This window comes from Drosophila ananassae, chromosome 2L (assembly GCF_017639315.1).
Source record: "Drosophila ananassae strain 14024-0371.13 chromosome 2L, ASM1763931v2, whole genome shotgun sequence".
Taxonomy (NCBI): Eukaryota; Metazoa; Arthropoda; class Insecta; order Diptera; family Drosophilidae; genus Drosophila; species Drosophila ananassae.
In genome coordinates this window covers 22,760,327-22,781,467 of record NC_057927.1, presented here as the reverse complement: position 1 = coordinate 22,781,467, position 21,141 = coordinate 22,760,327, and the positions used below count along the sequence as shown (strand labels likewise).

Below are 21,141 nucleotides of genomic sequence, written 5' to 3'. Positions count from 1 at the left end.
CATAAATCAGAGCGGGAAAATTATATGGTCGGACGCCAAGGGAGATCACAATCAAAATCGCCGGGGTTACCTATCCGGCTAAGCCTTACCTACCGGCTAATAGCGAGTCTTGTTTGCTTAGCAGGCACGCACATTTGATAGAAGCCCCCAGATACATAGTCCATCGAAGGGCAATTGTACTTAATAATGGGCCAGCACCACGCCCACCTTACGGGTCGAACTCCAATTCGAAATTGGATTAGGGCGGCGGGAGGCTTATCTGTTTGCCCGATTTTCAATATCACTTCAAATGTTGCCCTGTTGAATAAAATAAAATAACGAAACAAAAACGAAGGCAACGAAAACGAAACGCAACGAAAACTGAAAACTGAAATCAGAAAATCAGAAAGAAATCCCTTGCTGATAATTCTCGGAAATTAAAACACAATTTGGTAAGTTGTGGCTGTTGATGATGTTATATATACCTACATACCTACGTACAACTTTATATCAGAGCTGAGACATACCGACATGTGTTTGTACAACTTGTTTTGCCTCGTGGCGGCTGGCTCACATTATTATTTTTTTTTTTTTGAATGCCTCAAAAGGTTTGTTATGCGGCGCGCCCCAAAAATGAGAGATATAGAAATAATAACAAAAACAACGCATTCACTTTATGGCCAGCACCACGCACAACTTGCTGCCCGTTGTTATTGTTATTTATCCCATAAAGTTTATTAAGTAATCCAATTTGGTTAAATTAGCTGTGTCTCGTCTTGAAGTTATTTCGGATTTTAATTGAGTTTGGGTTTCTCTGTAGTTTTTTTTTCGCCCTGCAGTCCCCTGCCCCCACCTACTGAGGGTGCCCAATCCGGTGTTCATTATCTGTTAAATTTCACCGATCACTGATCGATCGCCAGCATAATGCAAATTGTCAAGAGCCCCCTTCTCCAAGGGCTACAAACTTAATGACTCGAAACTCATCCTCGGCGGAGTTCAAGACCGGGACGTGCCATATCGCAGAGTGTTCTGTTTAATGTGTGTTTCCAGGAAGATTAATACAGCGAAATTAAGGAAAATAAATAAATGTCAACGCTGTACAAGATCGTTATCGTATTTAACAATAATTACCCTGATATGGGATATGCTAACTAATCTGTTAAGCCCGCTCGTCCAGCCCAGGATCGTCGCCGATCACAGTTACTCACAGAGATACACAGACTCTCTGTGATTGTACAGTGATCGCCAACAGGTTTCGGCCTGGGGTCGAACGAATGTTTAGTGCTTTCCGTTGTTGTCGCCTGAAACATCATCGTGGAAGGTGTCGCCGGCCGCTTGTTGTGTTAAATTAAGTAATTAATTTTAAAGTCCATGTTCTGTCCATTTGTCTAAACGAAAGACTTAGGCGACGAACTTTCGGGTCCGCCACGCTTGTTAACTCCACTTCCGTCATTCGGTATCTGGAATAGAATTGTATTTAAACATATATAGAGATATTGATCTGGCGACTCCAATTGCTTGTAATTTACTTTTGAATTGTTCTGGGTACTTTGGGCACTTCCTGCAGCCAACTAGATTGGCATCACTTTTCCAGGCCCTCGACACATTGTTTGTAATAATAATAATTCGTAAGCGTTTTAATTGAATGATCCGAAAGTGGGCGTGGATCGGTGCCAGTCTCCTATATATTTTAGATTACAAATTCGCTAAGTCATTGCCAACTGCTTGACTTGTCTCAGAGCAAAAACCGAATAAACATTTGGTTGGGGTTTTAGGCCCTCAAGTGCTTAATTAAGAGACCGCAACAACGTTTCGTTTGCCGTTTATTTATTTAACAATTTTGTGCGTCCAGGGCCCAATATTTTGATGTTTTCTAATTGCCTCAATTATGTTTGGCTCTCGGAGTGTTTGGTCTGTTAGATCCCCGACCTCATCACGATCTGTGGCGCCAGACGCCACCACTGGCTCTTTCATATGCAAAGTGCTTGCGACCGATCAAATATCGAATGCTTTAATTTGGTATATCAAAGAGAGACATTATACTTCTGCTGCTGCCAGTCTCTCGTTTCCCCATTCCCCCATTACCCCCGGCTCGTAAAAGCGTCAAATTTCTCAATTCTCAATTCTCGGCTGCCCATTACCAATTCCCGATTTCGTGGCCAGCTCCATGGGGCGTCCTAATTGTTGATATGCATCTCAGTTTCTCTTCCCAGCGGCAGTGCTCGCGGCTATTTGGTCCGTTTCGAGCAGATTTTTAATATTATTTGGTGAGTTTTATGTTTTATTTCGAATTAGTCACATAAATATGCACTCTTTATGACAACCTGATGTTTGTTGTTACTGTTTTATGCTCGCAGAGCTAGGGCGCCCACGCTGCGTATGATTGTTGGCTTTTGATAGGTGTTGTACAGTGGTTTTGTTTATTAGGAAAATATAAATAAATAGCGTTTGATTTGTTGATATGATTTCTTAAAATATTCATTATATATTTAAAGATTAAAATATAAAAGTATTCTATAAAAATAGTGAAATTTTTAATTTTCTACCACTGTTCATTTCATAATCAAATTCCTTTACAACGACCCGCAGTGCAATGCATTATTCAAACGGCAGTGAAATTCCCGCCTCGAACATTTAGTTAGTTAAACAATCAATTAGTGATGACCGCAACTGAATTGCCGGTGCCGTTATTGAATTAAGCCCGAGGTGAAGCTATCGTAGGGCCATGCCTTCGTATACCTTCCTACCCCAACCTTTACAGAACCCGATCAGCCTCCCCTGACAGGGCAACAAATGCCCGGATTGCGTGCGAGCTCCGAGTTTTCAGGCTAATTATGGGTTTGCCATTTGGGGCCTGCATATGGCTCATTGTAAGGTGCATATATGTATGTATATGTCCCTACCGACGTTCATAGAGTTAACTACGAACGGCACTAGCCGTGTTCGGTGGTCCGGGCCAATGAGGCGTCATCTAATATATTGCAATTACAAGCGGCAATTAGTCAATTTGCCAGACTCGAACACGAAACGCTTTTCGCTTTTCGTATAATTAAAAGCCAATTAGAATATTTATTATGAAAATTGCCCAACAAATGTGCATAATTGAAGTGATGTGAATTCGTTTAAATTACAGGCTGCTTTGGCTATGGGGATTTACTATTCGAAGCCCCCTTGATTCAGTTAGTGGTTTTCTATAATTGAATCAGGTACTTCCTGCGAAACAATTACTGCCTCGAAAAGCTTATTACATCTGGGTAAAGCATATTAATTTTTTATTGTATTGTATTAAAAATGAAAATTTGCTAATTCCAATTATTTTGTTTAATTCTGTTTTTGGTGTGCGTTTAAAATACAAAGTTTGACCCTCAGAGTGACAGAGTGACCCTTTGCTGGAGTTAATGTTCCACCGGAGCTAAAGAGACTTATATTTATAAACAGCTAATTCGTCACACAGCTGGCTACTGGCAGAAAACACCCACTCCCACACCCAAACGCACACTCGCACTCGTTCGACTCATCTATTCACACTTGGGGTTAGGTCAGGCCGGTCGGATGACCAAATATTAATGAATTAGCATTTGTCACACACACGCAAACAGACGATGAAAATATTGAAAAATTATGCAGCCAAGGCAATCAAACAATTAAATATAAATTTGTGGTATTCACGCCCCAAACCAAAATAAAGAAAGAACCAAGAAAAATACAAAACAAATGAGTGCGTCCCTGATGTGTTTGATGACGATGTTGATGTCCGATGGCATTCCATGGAGCTGCTGTTGCGGTTGATAATGTAAATTCTTTGGAAAATATTGTCAGCATAATGCTCGTAGATTATCAACTGTCGAGCACACCCAAAACGATCCTCAATACAATTTTGACAGCGTATTTCGTAATAAAATGGAAAATTCATTGAAACCGAGAAGTCAGACACACACGGCAAGTGCATTTCAATTAGATACACCTCACCCATAGATATGTCTATTACCATTTCTAATTAATCAGACGGAGAAAGGTCCCAGATAGGTGGTGTGGGTGAGAGATTGTTGCTTTATTTTGACATTTTCCACGGATATTAGATTAACATCATTTTAAAATCAAATTAAAACATTAGACAGGGCCCACCCCTGAAAAACAGGATTGGAATCGAAGGGTCGTTTTTAGCCACTTGGCTTCTATTTATCACCGTTACGGCAACTGCTGTTTTTGTTTTGCTTGGTATAATTTAGATAACAGGTACAGCGACAGAGGGTCCTTATTGACAAGTGGCATTTTCCGGGAAACGCACTAAACCCAGAAACCTCATTGGACTGCCCCGGGACATTTCAAAGGGGGTTGGTTGTGTGTGTGACTCTGGGCCTAGAACCCACGCACAATGCACAATTCCTGGTCCAACTGGTCAGCCAAGTGTTAGCCGATCCGATCCGATCCTTTTTGACCCGTCTCTCCTAAAACAGTTGTCAAGCAGCAACAACATCCACCTTGTCGTGATGTCAATGAAGATAATGCCCGGCGATTTAACCTGCTGTGCGTGGGCGTAAGTGTAGATGCATCTCCACTTCTTGAGTTCGTTTAGTGTTTGCTCTTTTTAATTGGAAATTAAACAAATGCCCCGGGGTCGAGTCTTTTTGTTTGGTCTATGGTTTTGCGTGATTTTGGTCGGGACGGGGGGCACTTGAGCCGTGCAATTGTTGTGGTCCCTGGAGCGATTGTTGGGTTGATTTCTTTATGAGCACAAAACCGTTAGCACAGATGGATAGATAGTTTTTGGAGATCCATTGTTGTGGGCAATGATTTTCTAACTGTTGTGTCCTTTTTATGGTGGGAACAATGAGAATGAGGCAAGAAAATCAATCTAATTACCAAGAAATTTGGTACGGTAACGGTGTTTATTTAGCAAAGAACCTTATTATATATATTATGTTGGAATCCCATAAAAGAATAAAAAAGAAAAAACAAAACAGGTAACATGGAGGTATTGATGTTGCGTGGAATCGCAACAATTCCATCAATAGTCCATTTTTAAGGAAGATTATCATTTGAGTTCCTCTAGTCTGGCAGCTGAATCTACATAATTTCTACAAAATATCCTTATTTTAGATCATCTCCTGCTGCATCATCAGCCCATAAACATTTCATATGCATTTGTTTCATTCCCATACAAATCAAGTTCGTTGCCTAAGTCTTTTGTTTGAGTCTTCTTTTCATTCACTTTAAACAAGAATTTTATAAACAGTGGCCTGCCAAAACACAACATTTATGCCAGCCCGAGGCTTCCGTTGAAACGTTAGCCGAAATCGAAGTTTGTGGATATATAATAACACCCTTCCCCGCTGAGAGGGGTAGGGCCAAAAGGATTGCCGGACTAAACGAAGCTTTGCCCAGGTATCACACAAATTTGGAACAATGGCCGAGGGCCTCAAATGACACCGAGCCAGAGAGTAGTGGCTGGAATTTTTGAAGAAAATCTAATCATCTGCCGGCACGCCCTCCAACCCATGCCAAAGCAATCTTTTTGGCCCAAGGCAAGCTGGAAAACAAGCAAACGTATTAATTAAATGTGCGCAACGCCTCCCAGTTTTCAAGCTAGTTCATTGTGTCAGCAAGGATGGGTTTCGGTTTTGGTTTGGGTTCTCGTTTCAGTTTCGCAAGGAAGGGAACCGAACCCTTTAACGACATCCCGCTGCTCCTGCCGGACATGCAATAGTCCAAGTTCGCTGTAAAATCATGATTATTGCCATTATGGGCTTATTAAATATGAATTGTGATCCCCGGAGGCCCCGAGGACCCGAAGCCTTGTGACTTGTGACAAAAGGCATAAGTCAATGCGGAATGCAAATGTGCGGAGGCGTGTCCCAAAACCGATCCCCGAAGAGTCGGGGATTAAATGCTCTGACATTCATTCAGATCCTAGGGCCCGAGGATCCCTAACAGGATTTCAAAAAGTTAAGCCTGGCAAGTGCCTGGCAGCACATCGGTAATCCATCCCGAAGAAAACTGAACAGAGTCAAAACCAGAGAAGGAGTCAGAGATCTAGGGAGCTGGGAAAATCCCAGTGACTCTCTCGGCTCAGGTAAATCGCTGGCAGCAATTTCCAAAATAAATAAACATCATTTTGACCCCGGTGGAAAAATATGAGCCAATTATGTTGGTCTGACATTTGAAACGCTTGTCAACGGTTAAATTTAAACTAAATATTTATTTTGTTTATAGGTCCGAAGACTAGACAAAAATTTCATTGGAAACTGCTTTCTTCGGCTTTCTTCGTAGACAAAAAAAAAAAAATGTGCCTTATCGGCCGCGTCTGATCGTCGAGTGGCCCGTGCTTATGCTGGCCCGGCTTTTATGGCCAATTTACCAACTAAATAAAACTAAAACGTAACAAAATCTGTTGGCCCCGAGATGCGCCATTAATTCCAAATATATAACCGAAAGTAATTTGATATTTTCACTCGCGAGCCAACTACACAAAAACCTCAATGTAATAAAATTAATTTAAATTCTTCTCCGGAGCTCTCCGGCACCCAGCAAGCCAGCACACACTGAGTGTGTTATGTGATATAAAGCGAATGAGTAAGCGCCTCCATCTTGGGCTCGAGGTCCCATAAAGCAAACCAGCGAGAGCTACAAATATCTGTCGTTTATTTAAATTTAGCTATCAAAAATGTTTACGATCCACATAACTGACTAAATCACCATAAACACCCTGTTCCGTGTTTGGAGTCGTACCTCTTGGACCTCTCGGACCCTCACCTCTATCTCACACCCCTTCTCCGCCCCCTTTCACTCGGCTGCCTCACCTGCCACATGCGGCGCTTGCATAGACAAACTCTTTGGGCATCTGCAGTCGCTCGGCCTCATCACGATCATGATTGTAGCCTGCCTCACTGTACCCTAGGTGGTAAGTTGTGGCAACAAGTGTCTGCCTGCCAAGACCAGCCGCCCCATGCCCCTTGCCTCTTGCCTCTTGCCCCCTGCCGCCTGCCACTCCCCCTGACACACAGACTCCTTGCTAACCCATCTTTGGCACTTTAGCGTGTTGAATGCGCTCATTTATGTGAAATATGATACGCGCCATAATATGCAAAAAAAAAAACAAAAAACAATAAAAAACGAAGGAAAAGGAAAACATTTTAATCAATTAATTATCCAAACGAGGACGAGCCGGGTGACCAGGGGGCAGGAGGACTGGAGGTGGCTGGTCAAGAGGTGTTCGTGTCTGTGTGGTGCATGTAAATAATTTTAAAAGTTGCTTATGTGAAATGTGGCACTTAAATAACGCAGCGGGTGCGATTTGGCGCGGCCAATGTGCGAGGCTCATTTTTAAAGATTGGATAAGGAGGACGATGGTCGGAGAGGTAGAACAGAGGTGTTTACCGGGAAAATGTATTAAAAATAGCATACTCCCCACATTTTATTGAGTTTAAAAGGCTTAAAGATGCCATTCAATTAAGCTTCTTTATATTAAGAACCTTAATCGCATTTTATTGATTTTAAAACGCCTGTCAATCTCATTTCAAGTCGAATTTTTCTTGATAATTCCCGAACCCTTATTAAGTATACGTCTGATCAGTTTTTATAACCCTTTTCGCCAGTATCTCCATACCTGAATTTTTATGTTGCTCTTTTTAATTTCTTAATGAGCCCCTTGAGCTTAAGATTTCATCCGATCTTTTCATGCCTTTGTCTTGGGCTCACAGCGCCTAATTAAGTTTTAACAAAACTTTATAATTTTCGCTGTGCATAATTTAGCCCGACGAGAAGGGAGGCAGGTCAGGGTGAGGAGGCATTTGATTGCTTTCATAAAATGTATTATTTATTTACTTTTAATTGGCTTCATTTGATGATTTTAATGATGCGCAAATATCGGCAGCAACAATTTTTATTCACGCTAATTCATTGTCCGGAGCCTGGAGCCAGGTAGAAACGGGTTTCAAGCAAACGGGGAGCTAATGATATCACACCCAAAAAATCGGGGGATACTCGATGGAAAGTGAAACCCATTTGGACTTCTCTCACCTTCACCTGATGCACTCCAGGCCACGGCTGGCAAACACGCAACAGGGGTTCGTATAAGCCCCAGAATGCCACTCCCCCATTCCCCCTCGGTTCTAACGGCGCCCCTGCTGTGCGAGATGATGCCTCAATCGCTGGACGGCCTTTACAATCTCATCGGAAATCACTTAGATCCCAATAAATAAGACTCGCATACGTGGCATGACTGGGCCCAAACAAAATACAAAAAAAAGAGAAGAAATATCAGACAGCATTAATTACGCCTTACTTAAATTCTAATACCCTGTGACTACAAAAATTAAGTTGTTGCCTTTTAGTATTGGCGCGAATTATCGTGCTGCGATGAGGAATCTCCCTGGTAATCGGAATCCCAGCCTGATTCCTAACCAGTTGGTCACAGCGGGCTCCCTAGACGGCCCCGAAAAATAAAGAAAAGAAAAAAAAAAAACGCCAATTCATTGGGGCGACAAGCACCCAAGACGCCCCCGCACTCCAGTCTGGTATTAACGGGCATTACAATAAATATGAAATTAATATTAATTTCAATTAATGTCAAATATTAATGTCCACAAAAGCGTCGAACATCATTTGTTGGCTGTCATTTCTTCGGGCTTACGTTGTTTGGATTTACGTTGTTCGTTGTTCAGTATCCGTTGTTTGGTGTTCGTTGTTCGTTGTTTGGCCGTTGTTGTGCTGTGGGTCCCTTTATTATTCTTGGCGATTTGATTAGCTCGATAGTGTCACAAGATTCGGCATGATTTATGGGCTCGCTGCTCTGAACAAATGTGGTGAATCAGTCGCTGAATGAATTTTTAATTTCATTTTAAATCGTTTCCAATGCGACTCTTTTTCCCTTTTGTGGCCGAATCACATCAGATAAGTGGTCACTCATTAGGCCCTATAACGGTGCGATGGAAGACACACAAGCTCTCGACTTTCCCACCAGTTCTTTGTCTGTTTGCAAATTAGCAACAGTCTTCGATTTTGGCCAGCTCTCTATCGGCCAGAAGATCGATTGCTTAATTAAGCCGCGATTTGACAATGTCAAGTGTCGGCCCACAGCAAGGGGGCTATCTCTCACGAGTACACAGTGAAAAAATTACCATAAAGTTCTAAGTGTCTATATTAAATTATAAATTCTTAATAGCAGCAGATTCTTTGGTGTACCTACATATATCATAAATATTTTGTTTTTTCTCTGTGCCGATACAAATACGAGTTTACCTTAAAAATACAATCAATATCTCTGATCCCCCTTCTGATTACCCCTCTACCAAATGCAAATGAGGCGTTGGCGTTATCGATCGCAACATGTGTAGAAACGTATTTTGTATTTTGTTTTTATTACTGTCGATAAGTCGTTATAAATTGGGTTAGAGGTGCGTTCCGAACACAATGTCTTATCCATATCCCCCGTCACTTGCTCTTTCGCCGTCTTGGCCATACCTAATACGCTCTAAAGGTCTTAAATGATTGTCAATAGATTTGCATAATTTGGTGGGGTTTGTTTGGATTCTGGTATATGGCCAAATCAAGATATATACCCGCACTGTTCAGTTCGTATGTTGGAACATTTTAGAAACATGCGTCAACATAATTTTAACGCCAAGCAACTTAGCATAATCGATCTTATCTACCCCCGCCGATATACTACATATATATATTATATATCTCTAACCCCTTCCTCTACCAGCGAGTGTAATTTATGTTGGCCTGGCCCTGGTTCGGGCCCTAAATCAGCCATTAGAGGAGCTCGAGGAACCTTCATCGTTCACGGGTTTAATGATATTTTTTTTTCCAAAGACCAGGTTAGAAGGAAGTCATAAACCAATTTGGTGCATCGCCTGGCCCCTCTTTTGGCTGGCCCTGGCTGGCGCTGCTCTCGTGCCTGCTTAATATGTTGGCCATGTGGCTATATTTAAACAGAATCTCGTGCGTACGTGATGTGCTGCGCTTCTAAATGAAAATGACGTGTTTATCGCTTTATAGTCGACTGGAGGGCCCAAGAAACTTGAGGTTACATTAAAAAATGTTCCCCCATTGTGTCTTCCAACGAAAGTATTTTACTTACAAGCCGTAATTGGTTTCATTCACACTTTTCTCTTTTTCTTACTGGTTGTTTTTTTTTTTTACAGAGAAATGTCGATTACAATCGTGGCCCTCTGATTTTTGTGGGCAATCCAGAACTCTTCCTAATGAACATGTTTTCCAATGACATTGCCCCGCCCCCAGCTGGGGCATGAAAAATTTGGATTCATTCATGGAGAGCAAGTGCAACTGCAGCATCCCCTGATTGAAATTGATAAGCAGCATCCTGTTTCCTTCTGATCACTGAGAACTGATCACCGGGATCTCTGTGCCTGGCATACTAATGAGCTCTGAAGAAAGTGAGCAATTAGCAGGGCGGAAATACCAAATATATCCGAAGCCAAGTGACAATAAGGATTTCAATCCGAGGCGCCCACATCTTTTTTAATTCCCTTGGCATAAGATCTGTCAAGTTGAAAGCGCGAATTAGTGTTGATTAAATTATGTTAATATTTTTCCCTTTCTCACCTCTTTTTTTCACCCTTTTTGGGCATTATGCGTTTTGGATTGGGGTTTTTGTGCGTTTTGTTATTTTTAACTCGCCAACTGTCAGATTTTATTTGTAAGACACTAAAAACGTTTTGCTTTTGCAGTCTCAAACAGACAAGAGATCACGCATATATATATGGGTAGATGTAAAGAAAATACTCTATAAAGGAAGGGTATGTGATTTATACTGACATAGTTTCTCAGTTATTAAAATGATATTGCCATCAAATATATTATTTTTAAAGTTATCTTATCATTTTTATTCTCCTGAAAATATAGTTTAATATCAGCTAAGAGTATTTCCTATTCTTTAAATATCTTGAAAAATACTCTGAATTTTTTTATGATTTTTCACTAGCCCGCATCGTGTTGCAAACAGCTTGTCCTTGTCCGAACTGTCCACACAAAGCGCGACAACAGGCACAAGACAAAGAGCAAAAAATGTTGTACGCAAGTCCATTTAAAATGCATTTACATTAACATTATGATGAGGACGGGCCTTGAGAGTGCTGGATCGGATCGGAGCGGATGGGATAGGATCGGCATGGAGCCGGGGATATGACTGGGAGCCGTCTGTGTGGCCGGGAGAACGAGATTCAAGGGAGCTGCTCATCCTCAGCGCACAGTCTTGGCCAAAACAATTACAATTGTATCCCTTCGATGCCGCTCCGATCGATCGCTTCGATAGCTTTGATGTCGTATTTGGTGTGTTTTTAGTGCAAGATTTGGCGCTTTTTTGTTCGATTTTTATTTGCTTTGTGTGTATTTTTTGTGCTCTGGCCCCGATCGATGGTTCAAACAGAGCGACCAAAGGTACGACCGATACTTTGTAGAAATTATTGTTAACAACAGAAACGACAACAAGAGCAACAACAATACCTGGCCTGCCCAAGAGTTGTGCACAAAGTGAAAATATTTACGAGCCAATCAGGCATTTAAGTATCACATTACACCATGTTCAATGTTCGATGAGTTGTCAACTCATGTTTGTATCTGTATCCCCTCGGCCCTAGGGCGAATGTGAAATGTAGTTTTGTAGCTTTTAAATGCATTTTGTTTGTCTGACTGGCCCAATAAAGCACCTCGCCAAGGTTCTTATTTAGATCGGTTTACATGGACACGCTTTTCGGCGGATGGATCGTCGTCGATGTTCGACGGACCGTCTCCTTTTGGAATTTAATAATCGTGTTTTGCTAATTTCCCGCCTGTCGTGTTAGACGACATTGAACTTGAGATGTCGTCGCTGGCCGGTTCCTCTTACTTTGATTTCATTTTCATATCGATCCCGTTTTGAGCCGCATCATCTAATTTAGCATCGTGTTAGCCGTCATTTGGTGGGCAACATTTTGTGTTAATTTCAGCGAAATCCGTTTCAAAGCAAGCCGCCTGGTCAGCAAGTGTCGCCGGCATCCCAAGTTATGGCTTGTCCCGCACTTTTGTCGGCATAACTCATACGACGCGTTGGCTGCCCACGATTGCGAATCGTTAGGCTTGACAATTCGAGGGGATTTTGATTGTCAGTGAGATTTTTGAGGTTCTGTCAAGTTAGCTAACAAATGGTGAAATAATTTAAGCACAAAAAAAAAAAACAGAAAGGAAAGCCGTTTTTTGGCGGAGCCGTTGTCATGTAGTGTGTAATATGTACCTTTTTGGGTTACTGCTAATTTCTACTGTTACATAGCTTGGAAAAGCAGCATCCTGTTTCCTTCTGATCACTGAGAACTGATCACCGGGATCTCTGTGCCTGGCATACTAATGAGCTCTGAAGAAAGTGAGCAATTAGCAGGGCGGAAATACCAAATATATCCGAAGCCAAGTGACAATAAGGATTTCAATCCGAGGCGCCCACATCTTTTTTAATTCCCTTGGCATAAGATCTGTCAAGTTGAAAGCGCGAATTAGTGTTGATTAAATTATGTTAATATTTTTCCCTTTCTCACCTCTTTTTTTCACCCTTTTTGGGCATTATGCGTTTTGGATTGGGGTTTTTGTGCGTTTTGTTATTTTTAACTCGCCAACTGTCAGATTTTATTTGTAAGACACTAAAAACGTTTTGCTTTTGCAGTCTCAAACAGACAAGAGATCACGCATATATATATGGGTAGATGTAAAGAAAATACTCTATAAAGGAAGGGTATGTGATTTATACTGACATAGTTTCTCAGTTATTAAAATGATATTGCCATCAAATATATTATTTTTAAAGTTATCTTATCATTTTTATTCTCCTGAAAATATAGTTTTCAGCAAGTGACCTGGTCAGCAAGTGTCGCCGGCATCCCAAGTTATGGCTTGTCCCGCACTTTTGTCGGCATAACTCATACGACGCGTTGGCTGCCCACGATTGCGAATCGTTAGGCTTGACAATTCGAGGGGATTTTGATTGTCAGTGAGATTTTTGAGGTTCTGTCAAGTTAGCTAACAAATGGTGAAATAATTTAAGCAAAAAAAAAAAAAACAGAAAGGAAAGCCGTTTTTTGGCGGAGCCGTTGTCATGTAGTGTGTAATATGTACCTTTTTGGGTTACTGCTAATTTCTACTGTTACATAGCTTGGAAAATATGATTTTTTTCTTTTCTATCAAATCAGTATCAACATTTTTAGCAAATATGTCTAATAATTCTCCACCGATTTGGAAAAGGAGTATCGTTAATAGTACCATTATTAATAACTTCAATCTCCTTCCTTCTGTATTAAAATATGGGAACAGAAAATGCTTTATTTTGGCAAAAAATGGTTCGACTTTGCACTTGTAACTTTTTAACTTTAATGAAAGTTTTTAATGCTAAGAGAGAGGTCTGGAATAAAAGTGCCAACTCCCTTTATTATGAAGTGTGATGGACATTCTGTTCCTATGAAATTGCCAAGCTGAAAAAGGGTATGACTTTAATTGGGATTTATTGCGCGACTGGCTCCATAAAATTTCATAAGACACCATTTGATTGAAATGAATATACCCTGCGCATGGGTGTAAAAACAAGCAGTCTCATATGAATTTGTTCCACTGTTCGAATAACTTAAGTAAGAAGCCCTGAAAACACTTTCACGAAATTGGCCAATTAAATTAACAATAAGTTCGACCGCCCCTCAGCCCTGGCCAACACCTACGCGCCTGCCACCTCCTGTGGCCACATCTTCCTCTCATCTCCAGCCTGCTCACATATTCCTACATATATAGCCGCCAAAACTGCGATGTGGCCACAATTTATATTTAGCCAGCCCACGGTTTTGGGACAGAACAGGAAGCCTGGCCAACAACGATGGAAATACTGGAAACGATGGAGACGATGAGAGCGAAGCGATAAGGAGCAAGTGAGCCCGGTTCCGAGGGCGTTGCTAGCTCTTCGCGACTCTGGCTATAAAGCCATCATATAAAGCCAGACGATCCGAAAGTCAGCCACCCCCTTGCTCCACCTCTTCCTCTTTAACTCCTGACACCAACGTACTTAGGCAAAACAATAAACGTGGAAGGTGGAACCTATTGCGAACGTAAATTAAGTCATTAAAAAATGCTAAGTTACGGAGCCGAGGGGAGGTGATTGGAAATGGGAAACCAGACCTGGTTCCAGACGCTGAGCTGGATGGGGGGTGGGGCGGGAGACATTGTCGCCCAAGTGGTACATACAGTCTTCTTTTTTTCAAGTCCCTCCGAGTCTCAATGGGGTTAAGTAAGTCATTAAATTTGTCGCTAGACACGACCATGTTGGCCACAATGGCGACACAATCCCCTCCAGCTGATGGCGGAACTGGATAATAAAATTAAGCAGACGACCAGGCAACATACCCAGTAGACAGTAGTGGTGGCAGTAGAAGTAGTAGTTGTGTCAGCTCCTCCATTGAGGAAGGAAGTGACAATTGGCCCAATGAAGACATTTGAGCCACCATCCCTGCCGCTCACCTACACTTTCATTTATATCTTAACCCAGGTCGGTTTCACCGTGTGGGTGCAGATATATGGCCAAAAGCCTCTCGAATGTTTATGGCCAAAAGACATAAAATTAAGACCTTCGTATTGGCTCTCGCCAAAGTTGGGCAAAACTCATAAAAGCGCTAATTGAATAAGCAACTCAATGGATCGTGAATCATTATTAGACATTTATGCACGGCTAATGCCCGAGCAGTAGAAACTTGTGTAGGAAATCATGTAAGAGCGTAATCCAATATCGGGCATCGAACCATAAATCCTTTTTATCTTTTCGCCATAGCTCTTCCTCCCACAGCTTCGATTCCCACAGCCTTCGGAGATCGCGGCTTCTCATTAATCGATCTTCAAATTAATTATGTTAAAATTTTAGCTTAATTGCAAACAGTTCTTATCTCGAAGACCACATCTCCCAGATCGAGCAAAATTTAATTAATGTACAATTTAATAAAATTAGTTAAGAGCTCCGCGGGCGAATGGAAATTTAAATTTCTAACATCAGGTGTGTATGGGCAGCTGTATCTCTGTTCCAATATCTGAGAGCCATAATTTTCAACACAAAGAGATTTATCTCAAGCGACTTATCTAAGCAAAACGCTTGATTATGTGACAGAGATCGGAGATCGGTGGTCCGAGGGAAAACCTGAGGAGGGAAAACGCCCGCCCCCGCGCCCGCGACTAAAGTTTGGAGTATCGCATTCAGATTGAAACCGAGATTCGAGTTTTATGTACGACATGACGATTGTTTATGAAACATTTGGCTTAATAAAGTAATCATGGCATGTTTTACGATCACCTTGCCACAGAGTCCACTCCCCTAAGACCCCTCCCACCAAAAAACCAAACCGCGAACCACTTTCTATGCAAAACGGGTTGGGAATCGGCGGCGGCAGTATGTTCGGCAAAGTGCGAAGCCCATTAAGGCCCCGCTGCTTCTCCGCATATCTCTCGGGGGGATTAATGAGCCTTAATTTGCATTTAGCCCGACTCTGGCAGAGACTCTGTTCGAATCTGAGAACAAAAACATCTAGCTACAAGTCCGACTCGGGCCTGAGATTATGGCCAAGCGTGCACAAATTGACATTTATTTATATTTGAATGGCGTTTAGCATTCGAGCGGCTCTATAAGTCGCTATTTTATGGCTCTGCGTGGGCCAGCCGGGCAAAATGCTTGTATATCTGCGATAAATAAAACTTTAATCATATTTAATATTTAATTATTTCAGGCAATCGCACAATGGCCACTTCCGGCAAAGCCCCACTATGAATAATTCGCCAGATAAATTTATGCCGAAAAACTCCGCTGTTTGACATGCAAATGTTGTGTTTTATGGCCAATTTGGCATTAATTACAATATTTCAAGAGGTCGATTTGAAAGTCCGGCACTCAGATGCAAATTAGCTCGATGCCCTATGGCCCTCACAATGCGATTAACAGTATAATACACTTGATTCATTCGCCACTTTCCAATTGAATCCGCCAGATGCGTATGTATCTAATGGCCAATTTATGCACATCTCTACACCTCTTACCCTCTCCCAGAGGATTATCTGAGAACAATTGCGTGCTTGCCGGGTTAAATAACAAATTCGCCCATCAAATGCCACAAAGACTCAATCCGGTACAAAAAAGGCAAAAGATTGAACCAAATTTCATGGGTCCAGGCAGCCACTAAGCCACTGAGCCACTCAGCCTCTTAGCCACTGGCTTATTGTCACCTCCAGCTCGCATCTTCAGATACCAGTTGAATCCGAATCCGAATTGGAATCCAAACTGAAGCTCCATCTCCAATTCCAATGCCGATGCCGATGCCATTTCCATCTCCATTGTCGACCGGACCCGTGGGCCTTTCAGGCCCCAACCAAAAGGTGCTAAATAAGTTGCTCTCGGCCACTTTCGTCTCTCTCGTGTCGTCGTGGCCCAATCTAAATATCTTAATCTGGGACTGCCTGAAAATTGGCTGCCTGGTTTTGGTGCGACTCGACTCGACTCGATTCGGATTCGGATTCAACAAGCCTGGAGTGGAACTCCAGCTCTGATGTTGGGTTTTTGGGGACACGTTTGTTAGTGCGTAAGCTTTTTGATAGAATTGAACGATTAGAAGTCCATAAAGCGACAAAAACATGACAACTTACGCGGCGGCTTTGCAATACAAGTCGTTGCCAATGCAAAGGATTAATGATGCCAGCCTCTTGTTGTCGTTGTCGCTGAATATCAAGTCTGGCAGTCGCTCAGCGGCGGCTCGGCTTCCAACTCCCTGCTCCCAGTTGAGGCCTCAGATACAGATACAGATATAGATTCAGCTCTGGGCTCAGCTCCATCTCCAGCTCCAGCTCAAGCTCGTTAGTCGTTTTTGGTCAAACGAGATTGCTGCGACAAAAACTGAAGAAAAAAGGGTGGAGAGAGCGAGGGAACAAAAAGAAAACAATCTTGGGCATAAGTTTTGTATCTGAGGGCGCAGCAGATACAATTCGGTCAGAGATAGCAGCGTGAGATGAGCTTACCTTATTTGAGATAACGTATTCTAACTCCTGTACTATACTCCTATACTCCGAAGACTAATCATTCTTTAAAAAATACAAATTAATAATATACATTAAATTCTAAAATAAGTCTAAACCTGCTCGTGAGTCACGCTGCCATATCTTGCACCAGCAACCTACAAGAAGAGGTACAAATAATCGCCATGATCGTCATCATCATCGGGTCTGTTGTTGTTGCTTTTGTCGCATTGCTCGGCGGATTAAGGCAGCCGGGCCAGACCCAGCGACGACCGTCCACAGAGTGTCACCAGATTGCTCCAGCTCGTCCCTGCCCCTGGCTCTGCCTCTGCCTCTGCCCCTGTTTCCTAACTGGATCGTCAAGGTGCATTGTCCCAGCCAGCCCATTTAAAATGTGCGCAAATAGTTGCGCATGCGCGCAGTTAATCTGCAGGCCGAGAAACCAACCGGGCCGGGTTTAGCTGAATCTCAGGCTGCGTCAGACTGTCTGGCCGGGCTCAAGGAGTCAGGAATCGGGCTGGGAGTTGGCTTGTTAGCCGGCCCGAGGAGTCGGCCTGGCACTTTGGAGTGATAGTGATGGAAAGTGACGCGTTCATGTTTTGTGTCATTTCGCGGCCATTTGATGTATTGTGACAAACATTCTTGGCCCAGCCCCTCGATTTCTTGGCAAGAAGTTGATTTCTCACAGGTTAGTGGCGGTCAAGTTGTAAGCGAGTTACCTGACAATGTTTATGAGTGTCCTTAGTTGGTAGTTGGCTGGATGGTAGGTGATTAGCTCAACTTACAACCAACAAATTGTGGGAGTCGGCAAGAAAAGATGCGAACAATACATAGATCCATAGCGGAAAAACTATTAAACTCAAACCAAATATATCCTTTATATCCTCACTTACCTATCATCTCAGGGTCCTGGCCAAATAAAATTGATTTCAATTTAATAAATTTACATACATAACACTCGAATTGAGTTTCCAATTAATTTATTTCATGTCAACCTCACATCCGTCCAAAACCAATCACAAAATGGCCAAACGGTAAAGGACAACCGAAAAAGGACCAACAAATTGAACGCAAAAGGACGAAGGGGCGAGCGAGCGAGCGGTGGCCTAGAAGACCCCAAGCCAATAACAATATCAGTAACAATATACACAACAATAAACGAACAAAAACCAATTTACAATTTTATTATATTTTCGCACACACGTACCGAGGAGGAGAAAGCCAAAGGACCCTATCCGACAAAATGGCTCTGCGGGAAAGAGAGGGGTGTATGCCACAGCCAGAAGGAGATGGAGCGATGTAAGCGAGAAAGAAAACCAATAAAAATCGAAATTGTCGGATGCGAAACGGCGCGGAATTGAATGGGAATCAATTTGCTTGCGAATCATTGAACAAATTGAAAAGGACATAAGCAAGGCTAGGACACCAGCAGCATGCATGGGGATATACACAGGATAATGCACACATAGACAAAAACCATGGAAAGAGCCATGGGGGGGTGGCTAGAGAGATAAGGGGGAAAAATGCTGAAATTGCTTGCAAAACAAATAAACAAAACGGAGCGAAGAGCTGGGAAGAGCGGGAATCCTGCCAGCCGGAATTGAGGCAAAAGTGTTATTGATCCTTAACCAGGAAGCTGGACTGGTTGCTGCCATGCAAAAAAGCACGTTATGTGGCCAGGATAAAGGTCCCAGTTCCAGTTACATTCCCTTTCCCAGCCCTCCCCTTAGATCTCCCTCTCTACTGGCCGCCCCACTGCGATTATGTTTGCGCAGCCATCTTGATTGGCAATGTTATAAAATAAATACGCTACGAGGGCGGCTCTCATCTGCCAGGGGTAGGGGTGGCACTCACCGGAAACCCGTGTAACAGTGGCATTTTAAGGGTGGTGGGTTGTGGGTGGTTCGGTGGCTCAGTGGCTCAGTGGGCGAGGGTGCTCTCTCGGATTAGTGAGCATTGCCAGCAGCAATTGCTGTGGGATTTAGCTGCCCTACAAGGATACAGTGGTCGAAAATGGTTAGAAATATATCTTTCCTATCTATAAAATCTTAAGTTTTAAACCAAAATTTTTAAGAAAAGAATGTATAAAAGAAAAGTAAGAATGTTTGAAAATAACTTTTTAATTACTTTTTTATGGAACAATTTGCCAATTTAAATTTGATTTGCTTAAAATAAAATTATGTAAAATAAAAATCCACAATACAGATCCTCTGTACCACTGTTCTTCAAAATAGAAGAGCGTTTCTCTGTCTGCTGGTGGCTTATTGGTTTTCAGAACCATGCCGGCGGAAGGATAATGTCAACGGCTGACTGTTTGCCAAATTGAGCAGCGCAAAGTGCAAAGGGGGAGGCGGGCTAACAGGATTCGAGTTCAGGATTGGGAGTTGGCAGGCCATAAGGATGAAACCGATGATGACGACAATGCCGGAGAGTAGGATGCAAGATGGGGGATGGAGATGGGAGGACTCGAGGCTGATGAAGTTCGGGATGGAGTGAAAGTGGCAGCCAAGCGATGATGACAATGGCAATAATAATTTCACAAAATCGTTTGTCATTTACGCATGGCAAACGGTTTTGAAAGTAAACAGCCGGGTCGTCACGGGTTCCCGACATTTAACGAGATGTGGGGTAGATTTCGGGCAGGAACTGGCAAAGCAAAGCAAAGCTATACTGGCAAAGTGTATGGCCAAAAGGGAGTGGCACCCCAAGGATATTTATGGCATATAGATATTGTTCATTTCGCTGTTGGCAGGCAATTTTGTGACTAATGTTTGTTTAGCTGTCGTTGGGCATTTGCGACACTTTTTGGGAGATGGGTAATGGGTTTGCCGAGGTAAATATTCGGTAAACTCTGCTGGTTGAGCTTCAGATTATGAAATGCACTCACAAAAGAGTCTTTAGAATATATTTAGTCTCTAAAATAGAAGAGAAAAGATATATATCACATCGAAACCCCCTTCTAATGGGGAACAAGTCGCGTTGGTGAAATAAACCCATGCTTTGTGTTAATTTTAGCACAATTTCGACAGCGGCCCCACCCATTTCAGTAATCTTATACGGTCTACCGAATCCGTTGAAGCATAATTATGATGATTTATGGAAACCACACGTATACAGCGACTCGAGACAATACCAACCGAATGCCAGCGCCATCGTCATCGCCCACGCCCAAAAGCATTTAGCTAAATGCTATATGAAAATAATATTATATTGATTTATGGGCCAGATCTGCACAATAGAGCGCCCCAAAGGAGAAGCCTTCGGAATTAATTTCCTGTCATTAGGAGGGCATTGTGATCGCTCCAACGGCAAAGTGCAGATCGAATATCCGAAATAAAACAAAAACTAAACCCAGAAAACATCAAAATACCAAAGAAGAGTTAGACGAAAACGCGGTCCAAGGCGATTTCAAGCCAATATCCAAATAAAAGAGATCGAAGGGCAATAAAATTGGGTTTTATAACAATTTTAGTTAATTTCGGTTTATATGGCCCATCATTAACAAAATTTGTTCCGCCAAGTTGACAGCTTCGAAACGCGTTCGAAAACCCTCTAAAAAAACACCCAAAAGTTGTCCAAAATGGATTTCATTGCTCTGCAGCTCTCACCCTGTTGCGGCCATTGTTCTGGTCTGGGTTTTATTATTGAAAATGTTTATTGTTTTTTCCCCCAAAGTTATGTAAATTAGATTAATGCGACACATATCATAAAAGTTGGGCGAATTCCGATTGCCGAATGCCGATCCAGCGGCAACGAGGCGTATACTTAATGTGTCATTAAAATCAATGACTTGACATGAGAAAAACCCACTGCCGATGCTGCCACTCTGAGCACCGAACTCCAAAAATGAATACTATTTGTAGTTGTAGCAATTTGGAGTTTATCACTCCATTCGCTCCGCGAGGCAGCATGTGTGGTCCGCGCTCCTCAAGTGCCACTCCCCCCCAACCCCTGGTGCGCCCATAAAAACAAGTAGCTCGAAAAAACACATGTAAGTCGGGTTCTCGACTCCTGCCATTGAATCCCTTTTCAGTTGCAGTCGTTTTCCTTACGTAATTATGCATCCTTTGTCATGCCAATCATTCGGAGATGGAAATGGAAATCCGACTCGAGTGGCGCAAGCAGCGTGTGTGTCCTTCGAGCACT

General features: G+C 42.5%; 1 long non-coding RNA gene across 1 annotated transcript; it reads right to left on the bottom strand.

Moving 5' to 3' along the window:
• Positions 1–751: 751 nt before the first annotated feature.
• Positions 752–1,698, bottom strand: LOC26515210. The gene is made up of 3 exons (XR_001409102.3): positions 1,509–1,698; positions 1,111–1,439; positions 752–1,008 (listed from the first exon to the last, which is right to left on the bottom strand). It is a non-coding gene; the product is annotated as an uncharacterized LOC26515210 (long non-coding RNA).
• Positions 1,699–21,141: the final 19,443 nt, after the last annotated feature.